The following is a 14,337-nucleotide window of genomic DNA, read 5'->3' on the forward strand; positions in this document are numbered from 1 at the left end:
TTTTGTATGACGTCACCAAGAAGCCATCTTTAATTTATGACGTCATTACCCACAAGCAAACAAACCAGGAACGCAGCGGCCAAGGTAAATAATTGCATGATATTGTATAATTGCATTACATTACGTAATTTATAATGTAATTATCATTAGTTAAAAGTAACTTTTAACTATTAGGAATACAGTAAGTGTATATAATCCTTTTAATTATAAGATGATCACTCTTGCTTGACGTGTAACAGCTAGCGGTACAATTTGCGTTTGGTAAAGTTAGAGTTTATCCTTATAAAAATCAGAATTACATTACATTAATAACATGTATGTTCAAATTATATTATTCTAATGATTCTTGTCTAGTTACTAACTAGTTTTGTCTTCGTATTATCCATTTTTTGTCTTCGTTTTTTAACCATTTTTGTGTCTTCGTTGTATCGATTATTGGCGGATTTCCTGACCCGGTCTGTCCCAATAAACTACGAATTGCCACATATTAGCAAGGTAAAATAGCAAGTATTTACCAAATAAATTACCTATTTATGGTTTTTCCTTCACAAAAACAGGACTATTACCATTTTATATTTGTTTTAGACGAATGATTTCCGTGGTCTCGTATTCTTTACGTTCGACCAAGGGTCGTTGTGTAAGGTACATTGTAAACTCAATTTCCGATAGAAACGAAGACAAGAATCGTTACAATAATGAAAATAATCGTTATAATAGATCTAACAATCGTTAGGACAAACAGAAGAATCGTTAAAACGAATATGAGACGATAAAACGAAGTGGTAAATCTTTACTGTAGTACAATAACCCAAATAAAGAAAATAAGAAGTTCTCTTGGTATATTTGTGAATACTTTAAACTTTACTGATGCAAATAATTAGGGGAAACACATTATACACATTTCAAATGTTTTAAAATTACAATATTTTTTTTGAAAAAACTACATTTTAAAAGGGAAACAAACTTGACCCCATTTAACGCAGTCTAGGAGTCGTATCCTGACTTAACTACTGGGTTGGCCACTCCCCCATCGACCAGGCTTAGACCAGCGTATCCTGATTTAACCCTAAAACTAGTACTTCAAAGACAACTCATTGCCTCACTTATACTGTATAGTATTTTATAGTAATATACATGGTTAGACAACTCGGAGCCACACTTGTACTCTATCGTATACTACTTTACATAGTAAGACAGCTCATATACACATAACCTTGTACATGTCAGAGAGTGCCATATGTCCACACAAGAATATTACAAAGTTGTAACCAAATACTTGCTCTCCAAACACTCGGATATGACTTGCCTTAGGATAAGCCGGGAGGAGGGGGGTGTATGTATGATAGCGGCCATCTGTATGTATGATGACGTTGCACTAAGAATACGGCAGTGTAAGGGGGTCGCAGGGGTCCCCTACCACCCCCTTTAGTTAAGTAGGTAAGGACACATCTTGTAGGTTAGGTTAAGGGGGGAAGTTTAGGTTAGTTGATGTCCATATTTTATGCTCGCTGGAGGAACTGACCGCTGATATACAAAGACTCCAGGTGGGGTTATAGGGATGGGTTGTTTGGAAGGAAACACAGGGTTATGACTTGTCTTAGGGTAGGAGGGGTTATAGGGATGGGTTGTTTGGAAGGAAACACAGGGTTATGACTTGTCTTAGGGTAAGAGGGGTTATAGGGATGGGTTGTTGGGAAGCAAACGCAGGGTTACGACTTGTCTTATGGTGAGCAGGTTTATAGGAATGGGTACTTTGGAAGCAAACGCAGGGTTACGACTTGTCCTGTGGTGAGCAGGTTTATAGGAATGGGTACTTTGGAAGCAAACGCAGGATCACGACTTGTCCTGTGGTGAGCAGGTTTATAGGAATGGGTACTTTGGAAGCAAACGCAGGGTCACGACTTGTCCTGTGGTGAGCAGGTTTATAGGAATGGGTACTTTGGAAGCAAACGCAGGGTCACGACTTGTCCTGTGGTGAGCAGGTTTATAGGAATGGGTACTTTGGAAGCAAACGCAGGGTCACGACTTGTCCTGTGGTGAGCAGGTTTATAGGAATGGGTACTTTGGAAGCAAACGCAGGGTCACGACTTGTCCTGTGGTGAGCAGGTTTATAGGAATGGGTACTTTGGAAGCAAACGCAGGGTCACGAATTGTCCTGTGGTGAGCAGGTTTATAGGAATGGGTACTTTGGAAGCAGGGTTACCAGCACCATTTCAAACACTCCAGCCTGAAGATGAGAGACAAAATTTCTCAAAATGTGACGCTGTAAACTGTACTTTACCTTCTTTGTGTACTCATTTTGTAAATTGCAATATGCCCAATTTTGACCCGCATTGGATCTACCTCACCCATGATGATGAAGGATGAATTTTACCCTCTTATTGGCAGAATGCAGTAATGCTGAAAAGAAAATCATCAGATCTATTAACCCTTTTACCCCCAAAGGACGTACTGGTACGTTTCACAAAAGCCATCCCTTTACCCCCATGGACGTACCAGTACGTCCTTGCAAAAAAAAATGTAATAAAAATTTTTTTTTCATATTTTTGATAATTTTTTGAGAAAATTCAGGCATTTTCCAAGAGAATGAGACCAACCTGACCTCTCTATGACAAAAATTAATGCTGTTAGAGCAATTTTAAAAAAATATACTGCAAAATGTGCTGGGGAAAAAATAACCCCCTGGGGGTTCAGGGTTGGAAATTTCCAAATAGCCTGCGAGTAAAAGGGTTAAACAATGCTACCGAGGCAGCGATCATATTCAAAGAAGTAATCGGAAGAGTCACAATAACCCGTTAATAATGTCTACTCTAACCTAGGTCGCTGGGTCCTTATTGAAATGGGGCTGGGGGTGTGACGATTCGTCCCCTTTGCTTTATCCTTCAATAAGCCACTTGTGCGCTTGGGCTACTGGTGGCCCATTACATTTATTATCCCTTATTCGGAATAAGAAGTTGCAGATGGTGATTTGCCTTTTTGTGGTGTCTGTTCTTTATCTGCATTAGGAAAAGCTAAATATTCAGGACGTTTACTGTAAAATATACTGATGCACAGTGTAGAACTGAAATATTGAGAGAGCAAGCTTAAATTGTAGTGCCTAGTATATTGATAAGGGTAAAAAGGGAAATGAGCAAATTTGTACCTGTACTTTGAGAATAAGCCTTTGCAACGGCTCCTCTATTCTTTTCTTTATATGGTATTGTCGTTTGTCACTTGATGTCTTGTTTTATTATTTTTTCTTATTTTCCACAGTTCTTGGATAAGATTTTTTTCTGCTTTCTATTTCTTTTTTATCACAATTCTTGAAACAAAGAATGTCCGCTATTATTTCACGTTCATTTTCAATATATGGTTGATGTAATAGTGTGCAATTATTTCTTGTTTCCTTTTACATCTCGCAGTGTAATATAAAGTGTTCCAATGTTTCTTCTTCAGTGCCACACATACATTTTGTATCTTTATTTTTGTATCTGCCTCTCCAATTTAGATCTGAAGTGTCTGTTCTTGCCTTCATCATTACAGTCTACTTTGCGTGAATTATTGCTTCTCTTACTTATTATCATTACACATATCCCGTATCGTATTTTGAAATTAGTTTTTTATAGGATGAATAACATAGGAAATTAGAAATTTACGTTGAGAGAGCACATTCTGAAAATTTAGGGCAATGATCATACTACCATCAAATAAGACGACTTAAGGTCTATTCAAATGAGACTCTTTAGCTATGGTAAGCAGCTCTTCTAGGAGAAGGACACTCCAAAATCAAACCATTGTTTTCTAGTCTTGGGTTTTGCTATAGCCTCTGTACCATGGTCTTCCACTGTCTTGGGTTAGAGTTCTCTTGCTTGAGGGTACACTCAGGCACACTATTTTATCTTGTTTCTCTTCCTCTTTTTTGTTAAAGTTTTCATAGTTTATATTAGGAAATATTTATCTAAATGTCATTGTTCTTAAAATATATTATTTTTCCTTGTTTCCTTTCCTCACTGGGCTATTTTCCCTGTTGGGGCCCCTGGGCTTATAGCATCTTGCTTTTCCAACTAGGGTTGTAGCTTAGCAAGTAATGATAATAATAATAATAATAGACTCTAGCTATGGAAAAATGAGTGGAGCTGATGTACAGCTTGTGAGTACCCAAAATTACCTGATTAATAGAAAGCCTAGAGACTCTTTCTAACAAAATATATGTTTTTCAGATTTGAATGCGAATCATCCCACAAGCCACACCGGGAAACGGATTTCTTAATCAGAAAGGATAGTGGTAAGTAGAGTTTATGTTTTGTAGGGTAGGATTCTTGGAACCAATTAAGTTCGTCCTTTCCATTATCACTAATTCCGTTTAACTTCCTTGTCTGAGTACCTACATTCCTGGATCTTTGCTTATATCTTCCATTCCTTCGTTCACTTCTTTAACTATTTCATCACAGCAAAACATAATTAGTGGGGAAAGTTGAGGCAAACAGAGTGAATATTTCTGGTAAAATGTCTCTTCCGTTACTGAAATTATGAGTGTTGTTATAAAATAATTCCTTTGTTCCGTAACTGAAATACAAACCACGCTATTTAATATGGGTAATTACTTTTGGCGTAGCTGAAATGACGAGCCATTAGAATTTTAACGAGGGTTTACTACCCCACCGCTAGTTAGGGAGAGTAGCTTGCTACCCCACGCCCTCACACACACCTGTGCTTGAGCTCACTTTGCTCTCGGCTCGGGTGGTAGTCGGACGTGTCCGCTGTCACCCTCGCCTTCCTTGACAGCCATTGCTAATCTTTTTGCTTTTCCTTTGATAGAGTGTGTGTGAAGTTGGCCTCTGCTATGCGTAAGTGTCCTGGATTACCTGACCGCCCTTGTGGCACGTATATGTCAGCGGTCGAAACGGACCCCCACACCTTGTGTCCTTACTGTAAGGGCCAGCGGTGTGATAGGAATAATGTGTGTGGGGAGTGTAGGGAGTGGTCTACCTCCCAGTGGTAGAGGTTTTCTCGGCGCCGGAAGAAGAAGTCCAGACGGGATAATTCTCCTTCGAAGGTTTCTTTGAAAGGAGAAAATCCCAAGGGCTCTTCTTCCGTGGCCCAAACCTCCTCCGAATCTCCCACTCGATCTGTTTCTTCCGAGAAACTGTCGAGTGGTAGCGTAGGCCGTAGTTCTGTTGAGCGATCTCGGGGTTTGGGAGAGTGAGTTGCCTCCCATAGCGAGGCAGCTCCTCCTCCTCCCCCGTGGGAGGATTTTAATGTACCTGTATCTAATAATAATTTGTTACAGCTTTGGGCTTCCTTGGGGCTTGAGGGTTTGCCCTCCAAGGAAGCCTTGTTTGACATGATCAGGTTGGGAGCAGCTGTCAAACAATTGCCGACTTTAGCAGAGGTTGATCCTCTGTCTATCATCTACGTTGTTGTGGCAGAGGCTTCCGATGAGTTGTATCAAACCTCTGCTCATGATGTTCCCCCGATGTAGCTGAAGGCTTAGTTCCCCCCTCCGAACATCCTTCAAGGGAGGAACTAAGTCCAACGGTCTCTCCTGCCGGTGATTCTCCCCCTCGGGGGAAGTTCACTCACAGAGACTCCTCTTCAGAGTTATCTGAGGTTCGTGTACAGGAAGGAGGTCTTCCAGTTCCAAGCCTTATGTTTCGGTCTCTGCACAGCTCTCTGATATTCACGAAGATCATGCTGAGTGTGGTGAGCATGCTGCACTCAAGAGGCATCAGGGCCTCCCTGTACTTGGACGATTGGCTCATAAGAGCTCCCTCAGCCGATCGCTGTTTGAAGGATCTTCAGATGACTTTGGATTTGGCAAAAGAGTTGGGACTTCTAGTGAGTTCAAAGAAGTCACAGCTGACTCCATCCCAGAAGATTCTTTATTTGGGGATGGAGATTCAGAGTCAGGGTTTTCAGGCTTTTTCACCCCCGGCAAGGATTCAGTCAGCGCTACTAAGGCTTTGTGCCTTTATGAGGAAGAACGTCAGTTCAGTGAGAGAGTGGATGAGCCTTCTGGGGACCCTCTCATCTCTGGAAAAGTTTGTGTCTCTGGGGAGGCTGCACCTACGTCCCCTTCAATTTCATCTCAATGCTCATTGGAAGAAGGGAGACAGTCTTGACAGGGAGAGTATTCCCATCACGAGTGCAATCAGAACACACCTTCAATGGTGGAACAACGTTTACAGACTCAAGGAGGGCCTCTCATTGGAGCAAAAGAACCCAGACCTTTTGTTGTTTTCCGACACCTCAAACTCGGGGTTGGGAGCAACCTTAGGGAAAAGAGAAATCTCAGGTCTGTGGACAAAAGAGCAAGAGATTCTTCATATCAATCAAAAGGAGCTTTTAGCTGTGCACTTAGCCCTCAAGGGATTCGAGAATCTGGTCCTAGGCAAGATGGTTCAGATCAATGCGGACAGCACCACGGCCCTAGCGTATAAAGCAAAGCAGGGGGGGACCCACTCGAAGTCCCTTTACGAGTTAGCGAGATCTCTTCTCGTATGGGCAAAGAGAAGGAGGATTGTTTTATTGACACGATTCATTCAGGGGGTCAAGAACGTGAGTGCGGACAGACTCAGCAGGAGGGACCAAGTTCTCCCCACAGAATGGGCGTTACACCTAGACGTTTGCAAGAAGCTGTGGCGGTTATGGGGTCGTCCCCTCATAGATCTGTTTGCAACCTCGAAGACGAAAAGGCTGGAGACGTACTGCTCCCTAGTTTCGGATCTCGAGGCGGCTCACATAGATGCGTTACTGTTGGATTGGTCGCACATGGAGGTGTACGCATTCCCACCCTTCAAGATCCTGTACAAGGTGGTGCAGAAGTTTGTATCTCACAAGGAGACCAGAATGACCCTAGTTGCTCCTTTCTGGCCGTCAAGAAGTTGGTTCACAGAGGTACTGGAATGGATGGTGGATGTGCCGAGAAGCCTTCCGTTAAGACCAGATCTTCTCAGACAACCCCACTTGGCAAGAAACCATCTAAACCTCCAAGCTCTACGTCTGACTGCCTTCAGACTATCGGAAAACTCGTAAGATCTAGAGGATTTTCGAAGGAGGCAGCCAAGGCTATTGCAAGAGCAAGGAGGACTTCTACCATCAGGGTGTATCAGTCCAAGTGGGAAGTATTCAGAGAATGGTGTAGGGCTAACTCGGTTTCTTCTTCCAGTACCTCTATAACACAGATTGCCGATTTCTTAGAACTAAGCATAACTTTTCTGCCTCGACTATTAAGGGGTACAGAAGTATGCTGGCAACTGTTTTCAGGCATAGAGATTTGGATCTCTCCAACAATAAAGACCTACAAGATCTTCTTAGGTCTTTTGAAACTTCTAAGAGATGTCATCAAGATTCACCTGCTTGGAATTTGGATGAAGTTCTTAGATTCCTCATGAGTGACAGATTCAAGCCTCTGCACTCAGCCTCTTTTAAAGATTTAACTTTGAAGACCCTTTTCTTGGTGAGCTTAGCGATAGCTAAAAGAGTCAGTGTGGAACATTGGTTTCAGAGACGGGAAAGCCATATGTTCCTTGAAGCTGGGTTTTCTGGCCAAGAATGAGCGTCCTTTACATCCATGGCCGAAGTCTTTTGAGGTTGCTAATCTGTATGATGTGGGTGATGAGGTGGAAAAGGTGCTATGTCCTGTTAGGGCACTAAGGGTCTATTTGGACAGAACAAAGAGTTTAAGAGGCAGCTCGGAGGCTCTCTGGTGCGCAGTTAAGAAGCCCTCGCAGCCTATGTCGAAGAACGCCTTATCCTTTTTCATAAGGCTCTTGATTAGAGAAGCTCATGCCCAGTTTGGTGAGGCAGAGCTTAGACTGCTTGAGGTGAAAACACACGAAGTAAGAGTGGTAGCTACTTCGGTAGCTTTTAAACAAAATCGTTCTCTGCAAAGCATAATGGATACAACTTTTTGGAGAAGTAAATCTATATTCGCATCCCATTACTTGAAACGTGTTCAGACCCTTTATGAGGACTGCTACACTTTGGGTCCATTCGTTGCGGCGAAGGATCTACCACTACGCTCCCCTAATTCCTAGTACCCTTTTCTATCTCTTGGAACTTGTTTAGTTTTTATGGTTGTACAGTAGGGTCCCGAATTATGCGAGAATTTGGTCGATTAATGACCTCGTGTAAATGGAAAATCGCGAATTTCGAAACACACAACTAACAGAAATAATTCCATTGTGGCCATGGCAACCAGCAATTTGCCTATTCAAATGTGTTTACTACCCATTTCCAATACTTTCTTTGTACTATACTGTATTTCTTTATAATATCAAATTGTTTTTGTAAATAAATAAAACATTTAATATACTTTAAAGTTCTAATAACTTGAAAAATGGTTAAAATTACAACCAGGATAGGTGTAAACACCATATATTTCCCGTTACAACACAACCCAAAATACAGACAAATTTTAATGTTTGTCATATCTATTGTATAATACAACTGGTGAATAGCAAAACCATCACTCTATAGACTAGCTTGTTGTATGATTGAAAATCCAGAATTATCAAAATAAAGGCGATTTTATATCATGCGTTTCCTAAGCACGCTAAAAAGCAGAATAGAAAACGACAACCAATGTTTTGTTTACGTTTAACTCTGATCACAACGAAGAAACAGACGCATTTATACATCTGTGTTTTTGAATTGACAGCAATTTTACCAAGTATAGATTATATGTTGAATTTGTTATTACCAATGTTCTAATTATTTTTTATTAGAACTTTCAAATAAATGAAATGAATGCCATTTATGAAATGTTTTTCTTTATGATGCCGCCTGAAACGGAAACCTTCCATTTGTTTACGTTCCATCTTCGGTCATAATAAACAAACGAATGCATTAAACACACATGATCTAAGTCATAACTAATGATATTACAAACATTTAGTAAACATTATGTTATGACAAATATTTTACTTACCGTATCCATATAAATTCCTAAATTCGTAGCAAAGCTGGAATTTTTTTTTTCCTTATGCGTTTAATCCACAATAGCAAACTGCCGCTAATGACAGAGTGATAACTTACGATAATTCTAAACTGTTACGAAAGATAATTGTCCTTTCCATATCCAAAATACTTTTCCTAACTTCAGTTATAAGTCAACTTGTACCCACCTCAATTATGGATCCATATGCAAAAAAGGTAAAGAAGAAAGTACTAGGCCTATTTTTAAAGTCACCGAACAATTAGGTTACCGCTATAACGTTCGATGAGAGAGAGAGAGAGAGAGAGAGAGAGAGAGAGAGAGAGAGAGAGAGAGAGAGAGAGGGGGGGGATGGTTTTAAAGTACTAAACAATAAATATGATAGGTTATAACACATTGGTGTTTATGTAATATTAACTGTATAGATGGTTTGAATAAGTTAAGAAATGGTGTAAACAATTCTTTGTTATTGTATTCGCGCGGAAGCTAGACATCAGCTGATGTGATCACAGCCAAAAGTAAAACAAAAATAAGTTAGCAATACTCGATTTTTAAAACACACCCGAAATTTAACAACATAAGTACATGTTTTATTATAGCGCAATTGACATTTAAAGAGTAAAAATTTTCTGGAATAGAACGGTTTCCTAAAAAATAGTGGTTTGCGGACGAAATCGGTTACCGTATTTTAAGCTATGATTGAAATGGATGTATACACGGTATAATTTTTTCCTTTTGTATTTAATTGACACTTCAAGAAAACCGATTTTGGTTTCTTCATCTATTTGTAAGTATTGTATAACGAGAGAGAGAGAGAGAGAGAGAGAGAGAGAGAGAGAGAGAGAGAGAGAGAGAGAGAGAGAGAGATATTATGACGCAGAAGGTTACAGACCTAGAACAGGGGAGGATGAAGGTGGGGGGGGGGGGGTGATGAGATAGGCTGGGTGGACTGGCAGGGGAGACGGTAGGAGACGGGGGAAGGGGGGATTTGGTTGCCAGTGGCTAAAAATAGATTCTGAAAGACGGTAAAGGGAAAAACGAATCCCATCGAATAAACAGAATAAGGAAAGGGAATAAGATTCAGAGGAATAATAGATATAATGGAATGAAAATGACTAGATGGTGTTAGTTGTGATAAGAATAATTTAGATATTTGAAATAAGAGTGTCTGAGGAGGTATAGAAGGAATTCGTGATAAATATAGAGGATTATCAAAGGATACAGTTAGTTTGCATTAAAGGGTTTGTTATCGTTTATCGGCAGTGAATAGCCTAAACTTCGGTAACGAGTCGTCAATATTTTGTCATATTTTAAACAGTATACATTTGATTTGCAAACATTGGTTTTGTAGAGTAGACGGTAAAATAAAATCTAGAGAGAGAGAGAGAGAGAGAGAGAGAGAGAGAGAGAGAGAGAGAGAGAGAGAGAGAGAGAGAGAGAGAGAGAGATTTCTGCCATCAAATCTCTCTCTCTCTCTCTCTCTCTCTCTCTCTCTCTCTCTCTCTCTCTCTCTAGATTTTATTATACCGTCTACTCTACAAAACCAATGTTTGCAAATCAAATGTATAGCCTACTGTTTAAAATATGACAAAATATTGACGACTCGTTACCGAAGTTTAGGCTATTCACTGCCGATAAACGAACCCAGTCTACTCGTGAAAACCTTGAACGCCCAGAGGGAAAAATAAGGCTTTTAAATATACTGTACTAAACAAAAATAATGCTTTAATATACCATCATTAACACTACCATTACAATTATCGTAAGGTTGGAGAAAGATAAAGATTGCCGAGAACGTAACCACATTTCTGTTTACATTTTGTCAGCTGGACTCGCACAGTTAACAGTTGATTTCATTGTTGTGGAATTTTATCCTTAAATAGGCTATTCATCATGAAATTATGTTAATGAAATGTAATGTTAATATTGTTTTGTAACATTTATTATAAATCACCGTATTTAGGGCTACCAATATACTTAAAAAGACTATAGATTTGATACATTTTGTAGTGCTTGACTCGCGAACTTTGAACAGCCTCGTGGATACAGAAAATTTATTTTTGAAAAATAGCGATCGTGGAAAAGGGGAATCGTGTAATTCGAACACGCTTAATTCGGGACCCTACTGTATGTGGAGATTGGTCGTCAGTCTTCCGCAATCTGTCGATAGGAGAACGTCAGCTTTAGAGGACCCGCTAGAGCCTGTGGTATCCCTTCCAAGCTTAAGTAAAGGGTGTGTTTTTCTTGTCACTATTCATTGGAAAGCTTTTAAGATCTCCATTACCTACGGTCAGGAATGCTTAGACTGGATATAGAAATCAGCCAGCCACGACTTCAATCCTCCTTCATCTCCTCGCTACGATTAGCCTGGACCGAGGTGACTTTCCTTTCTGTTCCGGAAACATCTCTGCCTGGTAATCAGTTGGACGTGAGTTCAGGGATCATTCAAGCTGGACCAGGTCTAGTAGAGTCTACAACCTCGCCATCCTTGACGTCAACCCGTTCCTGCTAGTGACTTGGCTTATTGCCGGTTGTATTTTCATGCTTTTGTCGTTGGGGTTGACAAGAGGTGTCATCTTAGCTCCTGTGCAGGACCAAAGGGCTTTGACGTATCCCCTAGGGTCTCCTATTTAAGAATTTTAAGTCGCCTTGTAGTTACGCTAAAAACATTCTCCTGATAAATGATTCGGGTTTGTATGGTAAGGGAAAATAGATATGAATAAAATTTAAATTTTTACGTGGCAGAAGGCTGTTGAAATTTCCTGAGTGTAAATGTTTAACATGTTCTTGGTTCGATATTTATTATGATGGTTAATAGTAGTTAGTGATAAAAGATGCTGGCAGTCGAACATAAAAGTTGTTTGTTTTTATGATTTGTTTATAAGTAAAGGAGCCACTGAAAATGTACAACAGTAGAATAGGACTTTGGGATTCAATTGAATATATTAGTTGAAGTGGATTACAGTAGATTAATTTCTTTGTATCGTCTTCTTCTGGGATATGGATCTTGAAGCTTTGTGGGTAATTAGTTTTTATTTTGCTAGCCTTTATTTCATCTTCATCCGTAGTTCTGTGTCAAGATTGCATCGTGTTTTTAGTTGTTTCAACAAAGCTTGATGTATGTCAGGATGACGGAAAAACCCAAAATCAATCTATCAACGGTTCCTGCCAACAGTATATCATATATAAATTTATATCAAGATTTCATTATATTCTGGGATCATATTCTGGGTCTATTCAGTGAAGTTTTATACATTCTCGGTCGGCAAATCTCCAGTTAGTCTGCGTCGTATTTCCGTAATTGAAAGGGCCGTTAACGTTGTTATTCCAAGTGTTCATTAAATGTTCTTTCAAATTCACCAATTTAATGTAAGAGAGGCTGTAGACAGGTACTGATTATTCCTTTATCCTTTTATAACCAAAGAATACTAATCCTTTATTTTGAAAGTTGTTTATATTAAAATGAGCTCAGTACAAGTACCGTACTTGAAGTGATGTTGACGAGACAAGCACTCCACTGGTATGAGAGCTTGCAAATATCCGACTGCCGTACTGAGAATTATTTCTTAAGGAATTCGTGAAACTTCCTGCATATAATAAAAATTCAAAGGGATGAGTATATATTAGTTCTGAGCTATAGTAACTTTTCTCTTAAGAATAATTATGGCTATCAGATGTATTTGTTTTACTAAGCTCAACTTTGTCTTTCAGAAAACTTGACGAAAGGAAGAGGAAAACTTGGCCGATGACCAAGACATGATTGAGCTCGAGGATCACCTGAACAGCGAGGAGGATGAGGCGGAGAACGACTACGACGAGGAAAACGGCACCGGCAAGGCCGAGGACGAGCTGATCCTCAAGGCGGACAGCGACATTGATGAGATACAGGAAGATGATACGAACGGCTCCACTGGAAGGTAAGCGTCTGTGGAGACCAGGGAAACGCCGCAGACGAAGCGAGACACGGAGTTCATCTCCGAGGATTTTAAGATAGAACTTTAGGGGGCTGCCTCGATATTATGCGATGGGGGTGAGTAGTTAACTAACTTGTTTTAACTAATAAATAGACAAAAGCAGATGACGAATTGGTGGTCGTTCCTTCCTTTACGCGTGCCAACTATCGTCCTTTGAGCGGGTCAGTCGGCTAATGCCGTTTTTTTAAGGACAGGACTTTGATATTCATACCACTTAATAAGGTGACTTAGGTAAACAGTTGAGGAATAGCAGAAAACTTAACCCCCAATGACTATAACAGGACCTTTGCTTGCAAACAGTACTGGACTATAATTTGACCTTTTCTTGCAAACAGTATTGGACCATAACTTGACCTTTTCTTGCAAACAGTACTGGACTATAACTTGACCTTTGCTTGCAAACAGTATTGGACCATAACTTGACCTTTTCTTGCAAGCAGTACTGGACTATGATTTGACCTTTGCTTGCAAACAGTATTAAACTATAGTTTGACCTTTGCCTGCAAACAGTATTAAACTATAGTTTTCAATATTAAACTTACCCGATAATCATGTAGCTGTCAACTCCGTTGCCCGACAGAATTCTACGGAAGGGATACGCCAGCGATCGCTATACAAGAGGGGGGTGTACTTCACAAGCGCCACCTGTGGCCAGGTACTGCAGTACTTCTTGTTGACACCACTTCAATTTTTCCTCTGTCGTGCTTCCGGCAAGACGTTCATGGATACGCTTATAATTTTGGAGTCTTGTTCACGGTTTTTGGTGAAGTATTGCTCTAAGATTTCAGCTTTCGCTATTCAGGAAGTTTTATTATTAGCTTAGCTAACTTTTGGAATTAATTTGATTAATTATGGTGACGAAGAGAGTATGAACTCTCTTTCACCTTTAAATGGCCGACCCTTCCCTTAGACGGAAGTGTTGGTGTCTAAGAGAGTATAGACTCTCTTTCTTAATTTTGCTTAACAAAAGTTATAGATTTATTTTATATCTCTCAGCCTTTTATAGGCCTCTTCGATTAACTTCCTTTTATTATAAACTTATTAAAATTAATTTTTATATTTGTTTATATTCGACCTTTCCTAATAGTAGGCGGTCTTTTCTTGGTACCGAAGTTAATTAACATTGAGCCCGTCATTTCGGTTTTACCTGTTAACATATTATGCTATTTTAATGTTTTTGAAAGAATTTCTTTGATAGTCTCGTACTGTTTTCAAAGTTGAACTAACGTTTTGTTTTGTCTCTGCAGTTGTTGACGTTCAGAACGTTCAACTTGCGCTCTATCGTTACGATAGAGAGAGAATTTTCACGGTGTCACGTTGCAGTAAGAGTAACCGTGTCTAGCGTTTTGTTCATTCTTTCTTAACTTAATGGTTTTAATTCTAATAAAGGAACTTTTCATTTTGGGAAATATTTCAGTTTTTTCCTTTAACAATAATATGTTTTAA

At 39.7% G+C, this 14,337-nt stretch overlaps 1 pseudogene; it reads left to right on the forward strand.

The window, feature by feature from the left end:
- Positions 1-6,479: 6,479 nt before the first annotated feature.
- The window catches only part of LOC137636153 (uncharacterized), a 52,147-nt pseudogene continuing 44,289 nt past the window's right edge, over positions 6,480-14,337 (forward strand).

This window comes from Palaemon carinicauda, unplaced genomic scaffold (genome assembly GCF_036898095.1).
Source record: "Palaemon carinicauda isolate YSFRI2023 unplaced genomic scaffold, ASM3689809v2 scaffold241, whole genome shotgun sequence".
NCBI lineage: Eukaryota > Metazoa > Arthropoda > Malacostraca > Decapoda > Palaemonidae > Palaemon > Palaemon carinicauda.